The 11555-nt window shown below is 38.0% G+C and overlaps 1 pseudogene; it reads left to right on the top strand.

Annotated features, from left to right (window-relative positions):
- Nucleotides 1-356: 356 nt before the first annotated feature.
- LOC143850415 (putative mannitol dehydrogenase) lies at nt 357-10964 on the top strand (annotated as a pseudogene).
- The last annotated feature ends 591 nt before the right edge of the window (nt 10965-11555 follow it).

Genomic DNA, 11555 nt, shown 5'->3' on the forward strand with positions numbered 1-11555 from the left:
TCACTAGTGTGAGAATAAGGCACAAGGGCAAGTGACCCAAACCGTTCATCTTATGGGTTATTGGGAGATCATCCCTAGATATGGTCCCATACCAATTGGACAATTTTATTAAGAGGACTCGGATTTCTGTTTAGATTGCAAGAAAAATATTTTTTAACAGAATTTTTTTTTCATGAGCCGGTTTTTTCCCACGCTCGCGAGCCGGCAGGGGATCACCACATCGGGTTCTCTAAGAGTGTTAGGTTATCTGCGTTTCTTGCGAACTCAAGACCGTGATCCTGATTCCGCAAGGAAGAGAAATTCAGAGTTGCCACCTAGGTTAGGGCCTTGGACCCGTACCTGTTCTTCCGATGAAAATGGGGTAAGTACCCAAGTTTCATTGGGGGAACACTAAACCAAATGGGTTCTTTTGCTCTGGGCTTAGAACCTTGTAATTTTGCCCTATTTGTTAAGACATGGTCCTTACAGATATCTGGGTAAGGGTTATGGTTACAAATCAGGGAAGTTGTTAGGCACTCCTCTTGCCCGAATGAATCCGGTCTCTTGACTTAATTTGGCATTTTCGAAAAATTTAATCAGAAATAGTTATCTTTTTCTGCTTTTATTTGGGTTAGGCTTAATTCCAATATGTAAACGGAATGAATTTACAAAAGAAATGAAAAGAAGCGGTCATTAACTTGATTCTGATCATATGCTGTGTATGAGTCCCGAAAGATCTCGTAGCTAACCACAATCAGGTTAACTAATTTAAAGAAAGGCAAAGGGGTTTATATTACAGGATCTGAGGGCAATGGGAGCCGGAGATCCTATAGCGTCACCACCCCGTACCTTACTTTGTAAAGAAAGTACAGAAAGCTGAGAAATGAAACAGAACGTAAAAGACATTACAGAAAGTAAAAGAAAGATAAAAGGGTTTATATTACAAGATATGAGGGCAATGTGAGCCGGAGATCCTATAACGTGACAACTTCGTATCTTTCCTTGTAATGGAAATTTCGAAAGCTGGAAAATAAATGTAATTTTACTAGCGTCTGTACAGAAATCGACAGCATAACGGCGCTATTCTGAAAAAGGGGCTCCGAGTTTGACGAGATTTCGGCGGCGTAACGGCCCTATTTGGACAAAGGGGCTCTGAGGTTGTCGAGAAATCAGTGGCGTAACGGCGTTATTTGGAAAAAGGGACTCTGGAGTTGTCGAGATTTCAGCAGAACAACGACGCTATTATTGAAAAATAGGTCGTAGTTCTGCGAAATTCGGCAGAATAATAGCGCTATTAGAAGGATGTCACTCCGAACCTTCTGAATTTCGACAGAAAGCCGACGCCTAATGTGAGCAACCGAAGTATTTCTCTACTTTTTCTCTTCTAAAAAGTAAAGAAACTAAAAGATTTTTGGAAAACCAAAAGGATTTGAGTTGAAATCTCAGAGCAAAAACCCAGAGAGGGGGAGAGAGAGAGAGAGAGAGAGAGAGAGAGAGAGAGAGAAGTAAAAAGTGATTTGACTTGCTCATGGACAAAAAACCCGATGTGGTGATGTACGGACCTTCGGTTTATGATGTTGTCCCTCTAAATTAATCAGACATAATTCCCCTCTTAAATCATTGTACGAAAAATAATTCCATAGAGATAATTTTCCAGGGTTATTTTCTTGTAATCCAACCAACACAGGAATTTCTTGGAAAAGTTAGAAATGAAAAATATTCCTAAAATTTCTTACTTTATTCCTACCCTATTTAATTTATTTTAGAGAGATTTTCAATTTATTTAATTCCTAAAATGATTTTTTTTTTTGAAGAATTTTCGAAGAGTATATTGGAAGAAATAATATTTTGCTTATGTCCTAGTATTTTTCCTAAAATAATGGAAGGGAAATAAAAAAATGCTAAAACCGATTAAATGGGTTGGGGGATAAATTTGCCGATTAAATGGGTTAGGGGTAAATTTGCTATATTAGAATTTTTAACGGAGAAAATTGACGTAGATGAGTTTTAGGGACCTTTTAGCAAATATTTTCTAAGAGTATGACTACTAAGATAATATGCTTTTCTTCGGGACTAATAAGTAATTATTTTGCCATGTAGGGACTAATCAACAAAAATCCCTAAAATATTTAGAAAGCGCGAGAACCAATCACATTAAGAGCCCGATGATAAGTGATGGGGTATGAAAAGCAACGACCAATTAGCTGTCGACACGTGGCCCTTAAAGGGCCCACCACGAATTCATGCACTTGCCCAGGGGTAGTCTGGTAATCTGCCAAGAGTAGGTAAACCTAAACCCACAAAGGGGCCGACACCTGTCCTAGCGTAGGTAATTCAACCATCCCAAAGCTCTCTCTATAAAAGGCCTCCCAAGGTTCAAAGAGGGTAATAACTTCTGAGCTACCACTTTTAAAGTTTTGGCCCTGCACTCCTGCTCATACTGACTTGAGTGTCAAAGGGCCCATCCGAAGCAATGACTCCGGGTTGGTCTTCTGACCTCGTGCGTCCTTGTGCAGGGCTTAGCGCATCCAGTTCGGTACCTTGGGCCCACCAGATCAGTTCTTTCGTCACTGCCGTATCTGTTACCAATTTTAGGCATAACAATAAGCTCAGACATGCACGACGAACATGTGCTATGTTTGCTGATAAAACCTGTGACCAACGTATCTCAACCCATTTATTTGTTAATTTAAATAATCTTATTAGTAACAAGTGTTTAACAATATAAATCCATTTCTAAATTATAAGAATCTGTGGTAAACGTTAGGGAACCATTCTAGAGAATGGAAAAGGCCAAAAAAAAAAAAGAAAAAAGAAAACAGGGAAGACAACATTTGGCAAGTCCCACGTAGCAAAAGTGAGCTTCGTGGCTGCTATCTTATGATCCATATATAGCAAATCCGATATAGTAAACATGCAAAAGTAAAAATAAATAGTGCTAGAATTGTCCTCTTCAGAATTCAATATCGGCATGAAATTGTAAATAAAATTAAGCTTAGAGCACTTATCTAGTTACGTCATGAGAATTTAGTTAAGGTCCCTAAGACAAAATTAAACGCCCATGAACAAATTGAAGATGTAACTAGGTTCACGACAGTAGTTTTAGCTTGACGCGTATATGAAAATTTTTTACCCAAGTATCTCTAGTCTTCTTCAGTTCTCAACCCTTAAGAAAACCACTTCTCTATATAAGCGCAAAAGTTGTCTTATTCACACAACTGAGATGGGAATAAAGTTTCAACACTTTTTTTTTTGCATCAAAAGACAAAATCCTTTAAATTTTTTATATTTCTTTTAAAAGTACTTAAAAATAACATTTCGTTGAAGTTTCCATCTGACGCTATAAATTCATCGATTAATTTTAAAACTTTTTTTGTAAATTGTGCTTACCATTATAAATCACAATTACTTTTTTTATGTATGTGTAGTGTGTGCACGTTTGATATTTTTTCCAGAAAATTCACGCACTTTTAAAATCATATATACATGTGTTTGTATGAGAGAAATAATTATCATTTAGGTTTTAGTTAAAAATATTTAATCATGTTTACATTCTTTTCAGAGCGACCGGTGATAAAGATGTCATGTTGAAGATACTCTACTGCGGGATCTGCCACACCGATCTCCATTTCTCCAAGAATGATTGGGGAAATTCCGTCTACCCTTTGGCATTTTCCACCCTTTTTATTGCTGAGACAGAGACGCAGAGCATAGATAGCAAAACGCTATTTTAAATTGCATTTTCTGAAGAAATAAAAAGGAAGTTTTATTGGTTTCTCGTTTAATATTGAGTTTAAAACTTTTACAATAAAAAAAACTCCATTTTGTTTTTTTGAAGAAAATGTTTAAAACATGTTTAAAACTAGGAAAATGATATGGAGACCTAAAACGGGACCTGCAATGAGAACATGCCACATGTTAAAGAAAAATTTACCTTTTACTGATTTCCCTAACTGCTCAAGTCATTAGTGATGTTGTGGCATGAAACAATTTGTTCGGTCCCCTTCTAGGTCCTACTCTCGGTTTCCCTAGCATTACTCTTAAAACTATTAAAAGCGTTTTTGGCCTCCTTTCCAACTTTATCCTCGCTATATTTTGTAAATGATAAAAAATTTAAATGCAATTTCTTGTGTCTTGATTTATTTTCTTTTTACTTTTTTATCTTGATTTTTTTTTCCGTTTTTTTTTTCAAGCGTTTTTGGCATATTAAACTCGAATTTTTTCCGTCCCATTTTTTTGTTGCCGCCGAATCAAGTTTTGGTAACTATGGGCTAGAGTGCCCTATCCCACACCACTTGACACTTGTACGACATGAACCCACTGCCACATGTGCGATTGGATCTATTGCCCTTGATCCCACCCTCATCGGATGACTCTAGACTTTTGATCAAGCATGATGAAAAGGATGTCCTAAATATGTCATTTAAGCCATTCACTTTCGCATGCCTCTATCTTTGGGATGAAATCTTCGTTCGGCAACTGGCCTGAACTGACTGGGTTGCCTGCGAGGGACATCAGATCAATGGTACCAAATCAGGCCTGTACCGACTGGGTTGTCCTGCATGGGACATTTGATCAATGGTACCGATCACCAAGCCCATATGTCATGCAATGTGCATATGTGCTGGATGATCGGGACCATAGATCAACGGTCCTTATATCCCTAATCAGATCTCATTGATCCCATTCTCTTAACTTGATGGGATTTGGTCCACTTCACTAAATTAGGTACCTTCCATTTAGATGTTTTATTGGCTTGTAATACCTACAGTTTAGATTTCCAAAGAAAAAACAGACCCATGATTTCCAAGGAAAAAAATTTAGCTTACGGCATTTACTGAATTTTTTTTTCTCTCAGAAAGTTTTATGTAAAATAGGATTTTCCAACGTTTGATAACTCATTTAATAGATATAAAATTTATAAAGTAAAAGTTTTAACTCATCCTTAGGTGTGTATTTTTTTTTTTTCCTCAGATAAATTCATTAAGGTTGCAACTTGGGCCGGGTTTTACCTGAGCCCACATCATCCTGAACCAAAAATAACATGGGTCGGGCTTAGAAATCACAGGTCTGCTCCTGGGTCGGGTTTCAGGTTGTAAAACCCAACCCAATCTCAAGTCAATTTGGGTTTAAACAAAAAAACCCGAAACATGAAACCTGACCCGAATTTTATAGGTATGCTATGATTTTCTGAGAAATTATCTAGTGCCCAACCGTCAAGTCCCTTGTTGATGGTACGTCAAAAGTACCACCCTTGATGTTTGATCCAACAACAGACTCTTAAAAAGTGGTCTGATGTTGGATCAAACATGTTGGATCTAACATCAGGAGTGGTACCGCCCACAAGGGACTTGCCGCTCGCGCACCATGTAAAAACTCATGATTTTCTTAACCATCTCCTAAATAGCATGCCAAATCTTTCTCAAGTATAGTGAAAAAACGGATCCCATCTTTAGGTGTGCATTTTTTTTCCTTGGATAAATTCATGCCAAAAAATTTCAAGGAATAAAAATATTTTTTGGTAACACATTACTTATTAAAATTACAAAAGGGCAATGATAAATTCGGACCCCCTGGAGTACGCATATGCACCCCTTATTTGATGTCAAAAAGCGTTAAAGTTGAGCACTGTTCACGTGAAATCATGGTATAAGGTATAAGGGGTGAATATGCATACTGCAGGGGGTGCGAATTCGTCATTGCCCCCTTACAAAATTGCTACTCAGAAGTCAAAACAAACATTGGAAAATTCAATGGCTAAGATGTTATCACAGGCATGAGATAGTAGGAGTAGTGACAGAGGTGGGGCAGAACGTACCGAGACTCAAAGTCGGAGATAAGGCCGGCGTAGGGTGCATGGTCGGTGCCCGCCATTCGTGCACTAGCTGCGAATAGGGCTCGGAGATTTATTGTAGTAAGGTGATATTCACATACAATGCCCTTTACTATGATGGTACCCCAACATATGGCGGGTACTATGATATTATTGTTATAGATGAGCACTATGTGGTTCATTTCCCCGAAAATCTCCCCCTAGACGCGGGTGCACCATTGTTGTGTGTGGGGATTACGGACTATAGCCCGATGAAACGTTTTGGTCTCAGTGAGTCGGGTATGCATTTGGGTGTGGTCGGACGTGGTGGACTCGGTCATGTTGCCGTGAAGATTGCCAAGGCTTTTGGAATGAAGGTTACTGTGATCAGCACATCCCCTAGCAAGGCTAAGGAAGCAATTGAGCAACTCGGCGCTGACTCATTCTTGGTTAGTCGTGACCCGGAGCAGATTGAGGTAAAAAGGTTTTACTTTTTACAATATGGATTTCATTTTTTGGAGTCTTGATTTGAACATGTGATTATCTATTAGAAATGAATGACTCTTAGGGCATGTTTGCCTACCATGAACTTTTTTTCATGATAAATCGGTGTCTCCAAATGGAGATGAGCGTGAAGTGGCTAAAAATTAAGAAACAAAAAACAGGAAACTAGTGTCTCTGATGATGAGAAGTGACAAAAAAAAATCAGGAAACAGCTGATCGGATTTTGAGTAGAGTCTGTTGTTTCCTGATTTTTAGCCCAGTCTCACCACTTGGAGATGCTAGTTTTCTAATTTTTAGCCATTTCACCCGCCCAACCCCTCTCTCATCACTTGGAGGCGCCAGTCTATCATTAAAAAAAATTCTTAGTAGCCAAACGTGCCCTAATTTCTGTATTTTCTTGGGAAATTGCATTTCTCCTTGGAATGTTTTTTCAAATATTTTGTTCCATGAAAAATCATTTTCCATAATTTTTTCCAAGATCCAAAACGCCCTAAGATCTGCTTGTTTTGGATTTTGAGAAACCATTGTGAATTCAAAACTAATTCTTGAACTCAATTAAACGTAACTTAGAGCCCAATCATAGCTTTGAATCTAAAAATAAGATATATTATTCAAAGTTTAATCAAAATTTAGAATTAAAATTGTTTGATATACAGACAGAGATTGAAGATCTGACAATGAACTTCAATGAAACTAGTGTTTATAAAAGCTATCCTAACTTGATCAACCTATTGATTTGGCTCATAAACCCTTTCTTTCATTCATCAATAGGGCACTTTTCCGGGCCAGGCCTTGATTCAGTGAAGGGAAGTGGAAGTCATAACAAAGAGATGTTTCTCTTTGCACCTCAGATCAAGAGGAAAGGTGATTGGTCTAAGCGCCTCTCTTATTACTTTTTTGTATCCCCCTGTTCCTCAGATACAATTCGATCCTTCAACGGCCAAATCTCAATTTGTGGAAAGCCTTCGATGGCTTCCTTATGAAAACATCAATTTGTATATGGGTATTGACAGTCTCTCTTTATTCTTTGTGATATTGACCGCATTTCTGATCAAAATCCAAAACAAACAGTTCTCACAATCAGTTCTCAAAATCCAAAACAAACAACCCATATCCTTAATTGGATAGCAAGAAAAAAAAATTTGATGGAAATTTTTCGGAGATGATTTTTTCACCCCCGGTAGGATTATGCGCCCCGCTTTTAAAGTGAATTGTAGCAGACTTTAACGCTTTTGATGTCAAATCAAGTTAAAAGGGGGGCGGGGGCGCATAATCCTACAGAGGGGGTGAAAAAATCAACTCCCAAATTTTTTCTTGGGAAATTTTTTTTCTTTACATGATTTAGCAGGACGTCATAAATATATGATTAATTTTGAGGGGGATATCATCAAAAATTAAAGGTCCCTGAATAGGGTTGGTTTTAAGTTAGACTAACCTCAACCATTCACAGTCAAGTGAATGGGGCTTATCTCTAGCTGACGCACTTAGTGGAGCCAGGTGAAGTCCACTCTAGTTCAAATTATCTTTTCCAGTGCCTAAAATGTAGGAATTATTGGAAATATTTTTTCTTTCCAAACTTTTCCGAAACATTCCTGCAATTAGGGGTGTAAATGGATATTCGGAAATTCGATTACCGTCCGCATCCGAATCCGTTTAAAGCGAATATTATCCGAATCCGTTTCAAGCGGATATTATCCGAATCCGTTTATGAGATATCCGGCTCTTAGCGGATGCGAATCTGGTAAATGGTATATCCGATCCGTTTAACATCCGAATCCGAGAAGTAAATCCTTTTTATTTTTTATTAATAATATCATTAATATTTATTTTTAGTAATGACACACTATCTTTTGTTTCTATAAGAAAAGTGAATATTCTTTTTAGAAAAAATAAAATAAAAACAAAAATAGCCCAAACCCATTCCATCATATACAAAAAAAAGAAGGAAAAACCCAAAGACCACTACTAACACTATCATCCATCCCCATCGCCTCCCTCTCTCTCCCTCTCTGCCTTTGTTTTAAAAGGAAGAAGAGGATCTCATATATTTTAGGGTTTGAGAGTTAATTTTGTGAAGAGAATGTAGAGGTCTAGTTTTAGGGTTTGAAAAATTCATTCGAGTAAGTAGGAGAAAAAAGATAAAGTGCTGCAATAAAATGTTCGAATTTACCGGATAAACGGATATGGATAATATCCGAATTCGAACAATATCCGACGGATATGAATTCGGTAATAGATATTAAATATCCGTCGAATCCGAATCCGAATCCGAATTCGGATAGTGTATACTGTAATCGAATTCGGATATAGCCATATTCGCTCCGAATTCGATCCGTTTACACCCCTACCTGCAATCCAAAGAGCTGTTTGGATCTATGGAAAAATTTCTTGAGAAAAGCTTTTCTTAGAAAGTTTGTTTTCCAGAATTTGGTTAACTCATTTTCCATGTAACTTAATTTCTAGATAGCAAAAATTTTCAAAGTTTATAGAAAAATTTCATTCCTGTGGCAACTCTTGAATCATTTTTCATGGAATACTTTTCAAGGATAACTTTTTCCAAGAAATTCTTTTCCCCAGAACATCCTCATGGAAATGGGTAAATTCCTTGAATGGAATTGATTAGGGCTGCAACAGGGTCGGGTTTTTCAAAACCTTAGCCCAACCCTGGATCCGATTACCTTGGCCTTGACCTGCCCTAACCTGTCAGAGCCAAAAGACCTCAACCCAAGGCCCGCCCTGCAGGGCTCAGCGTGACCATAGTGCAAACACATTGTTGTCAATAACATAAAAGCGAAATTTTATGAGGTGTATGACTGTACAGTCCAGTCTTTTTCAAAAAGTACCGTACAACCCACTTTATAGGATGATCCAAACGGTTCATTTGTTGGGCCACAACATAAATAGGTTGTGTTCCAAAACTCATTTCCATAAGATTATCCTAGCCATCCGACCTATAGACCGGAGGGTTAGGATCATCCTATGAAGTGGGCCTTACAGTGCTTTTTTTTAAAACACTGGACTATAGGGCCACAAACCATATAAAATCTCTATAAAAGCTCAGGTTTATAGACCCATTACTACTCGGGTTTTTATAGTGTAAGGTGTCTGGACCTAATGGCACTTACTTTTTCAAGAAAAAACTAAAAAAGTAGTGGAGGCCACCTTATTCGAAGATACAAGCCATTTTCCACAATATAAATAGGGCATGCCCCTAAAATCATGTAAATAGGATGATCTTATGTTTCGTGGTTTGATAAGTCACATATACTATAAAGTGTAAATAGGGCCGGCTCAAGGGTAAAGTGTGAAAATGGTCGGGTTGGCCCCAGGTATCAACCCTAAGCCCGACCCGACCCGACCCTGAGTCAAGGCCAAAAAAATGACCCTGTTCGGGCTCAAGGCGGGTCAGGGCTCACAGGGCAAACTTGCACCCCTAGATCATCTAATAGGACAAGTAAAGATCAAAATCACAATAATGAAACGATCCTAACTGTTCAATCCATAAAAATCTCACCAATGAGATGAAGCCTCATCTACAGTGATAGTATCCTCTATTAGATGCTCCATAGAATTTATATGTTTAAGAAAGAAATGCCATGTTTTTTGTTACCTGTAGGTATTCAAGGGAACAATGGACGGCATTATAGACACCGTATCTGCAGTTCATCCGCTCTTGCCGTTGATCATCGAACTATTGAAGGCGCATGGAAAGCTGGTTATGGTGGGCGGGCCAGAGAGGTCGCTCGAGCTACCTGTTCATCCTCTACTTGAGGGTAAGAGAACATCATATCTATCTATCTATCTCTACCGCTGGATCGGATCATGTGATTGGCGTGACCCACATATGTGGGGTCCAAATTACGTAGATATGTGGGTCCCTAGTCGTCTACAAAAAAATGGATCATGGGATCCACATGCATCTTTTGTTGCAACCAATGAAATTGCTTCTAATTTTGTTCTCACATAATTCTCCATACATTTTTTTCACTTTTAGGCCCTGTTTGGATTGTAGGAAATTTTTGAAAAGGAAAATTATTTCTAAATTTTTTTTTTTTTTAACAGATAAAAAAAGATAACTTGAACGACAGCTTTTCAATTTTTATTTAGAGAGACATTCTTTATGTTGTATCCCTCTAAATTAGCAATAATTACATATTTTTCCTCTAAATCGTGGTAAGTAAAAAATAACCCAAGAAATTTTTTTGTTACAAATGTTATTCTAGCAATCTAGACAGGGCCTGAATTTACCATTCAAAAAGAAAAAAAAAACTACAGGGCCTTAATTTATAATGACATCCGTCTATATTAACTATATGATCTCTCTCTCAAGTCTGGAAAAGAAAGTAAAAATTACTAGGAAAATTTTTCCACAAGAAATAGTTTTCCTGCAATCCTGGCAGGGCCTCTCTTTAATTAGGTTTAAGTCAAGATTAAAGAAGTGAGATTACTTGATTTTGAATTCACAGGTGGGAAGATTGTGGCGGGAAGTCTTATAGGCGGAATGAAAGAGACCCAAGAGATGATTGATTTTGCCGGCAAGCATAATATAACAGCAGATATCGTGCTTGTTCCAATGAATTACGCGAACACGGTCATGGAGCGGCTTGCCAAAGCTGACGTTAGATATCGGCTCGTAATCGATGTTTGGAGCATCTTGACGGCTTCATGAATAGCCATTGAATTGGGGTCGACATGATCTAAAATTCACTGTTTTTCCTTTCAGTCAGTTCAGGAAGTCCAAAACTTGTTACAGAATAATTCTTCCCTTATTTTCACCAACACCACCCTTTGGTGTTTATGATTGCGTTTTAAGAATAAGGCTTCTTTTCGTACTTCTATACATTGTTTACATATATTCTTAGGGAAATGATATATTGGCCCGGGCCACCTCCCCCTTCCTAGTGTATTTATGAGTTATGACTACTCCTTTAACACTACAAGGGGTAGCCCAGGGAAGAAAATGGGGCAAATATATAACTTTCATATTCTTATGTAGCCCATCGGCGAAATGCCTTTTGCGATGGACGCTAATGAATCCCTATAATCTTATTTGCATAAAAACTTATTGTAATACATAAAACTTTGTGATTGGTCCCTTGCGGTTCTCTGCAGTCAAAGAATTTGATCGAGAGAGAGAGAGAGAGAGAGAGAGAGAGAGAGAGTAAATATACCATTAGTGAGTGGACGATTTCTCCTCTACCTTTTCCGGCGGATCCCTTTTGAGACTTTAGCCTGAGTAAAAGAACGCCCGAGGATTGTC

The sequence above is a fragment of the Tasmannia lanceolata genome, unplaced genomic scaffold (genome assembly GCF_043159265.1).
Source record: "Tasmannia lanceolata isolate RefF3 unplaced genomic scaffold, GAP_Taslan_0.1 ptg000018l, whole genome shotgun sequence".
Classification (NCBI taxonomy): Eukaryota; Viridiplantae; Streptophyta; class Magnoliopsida; order Canellales; family Winteraceae; genus Tasmannia; species Tasmannia lanceolata.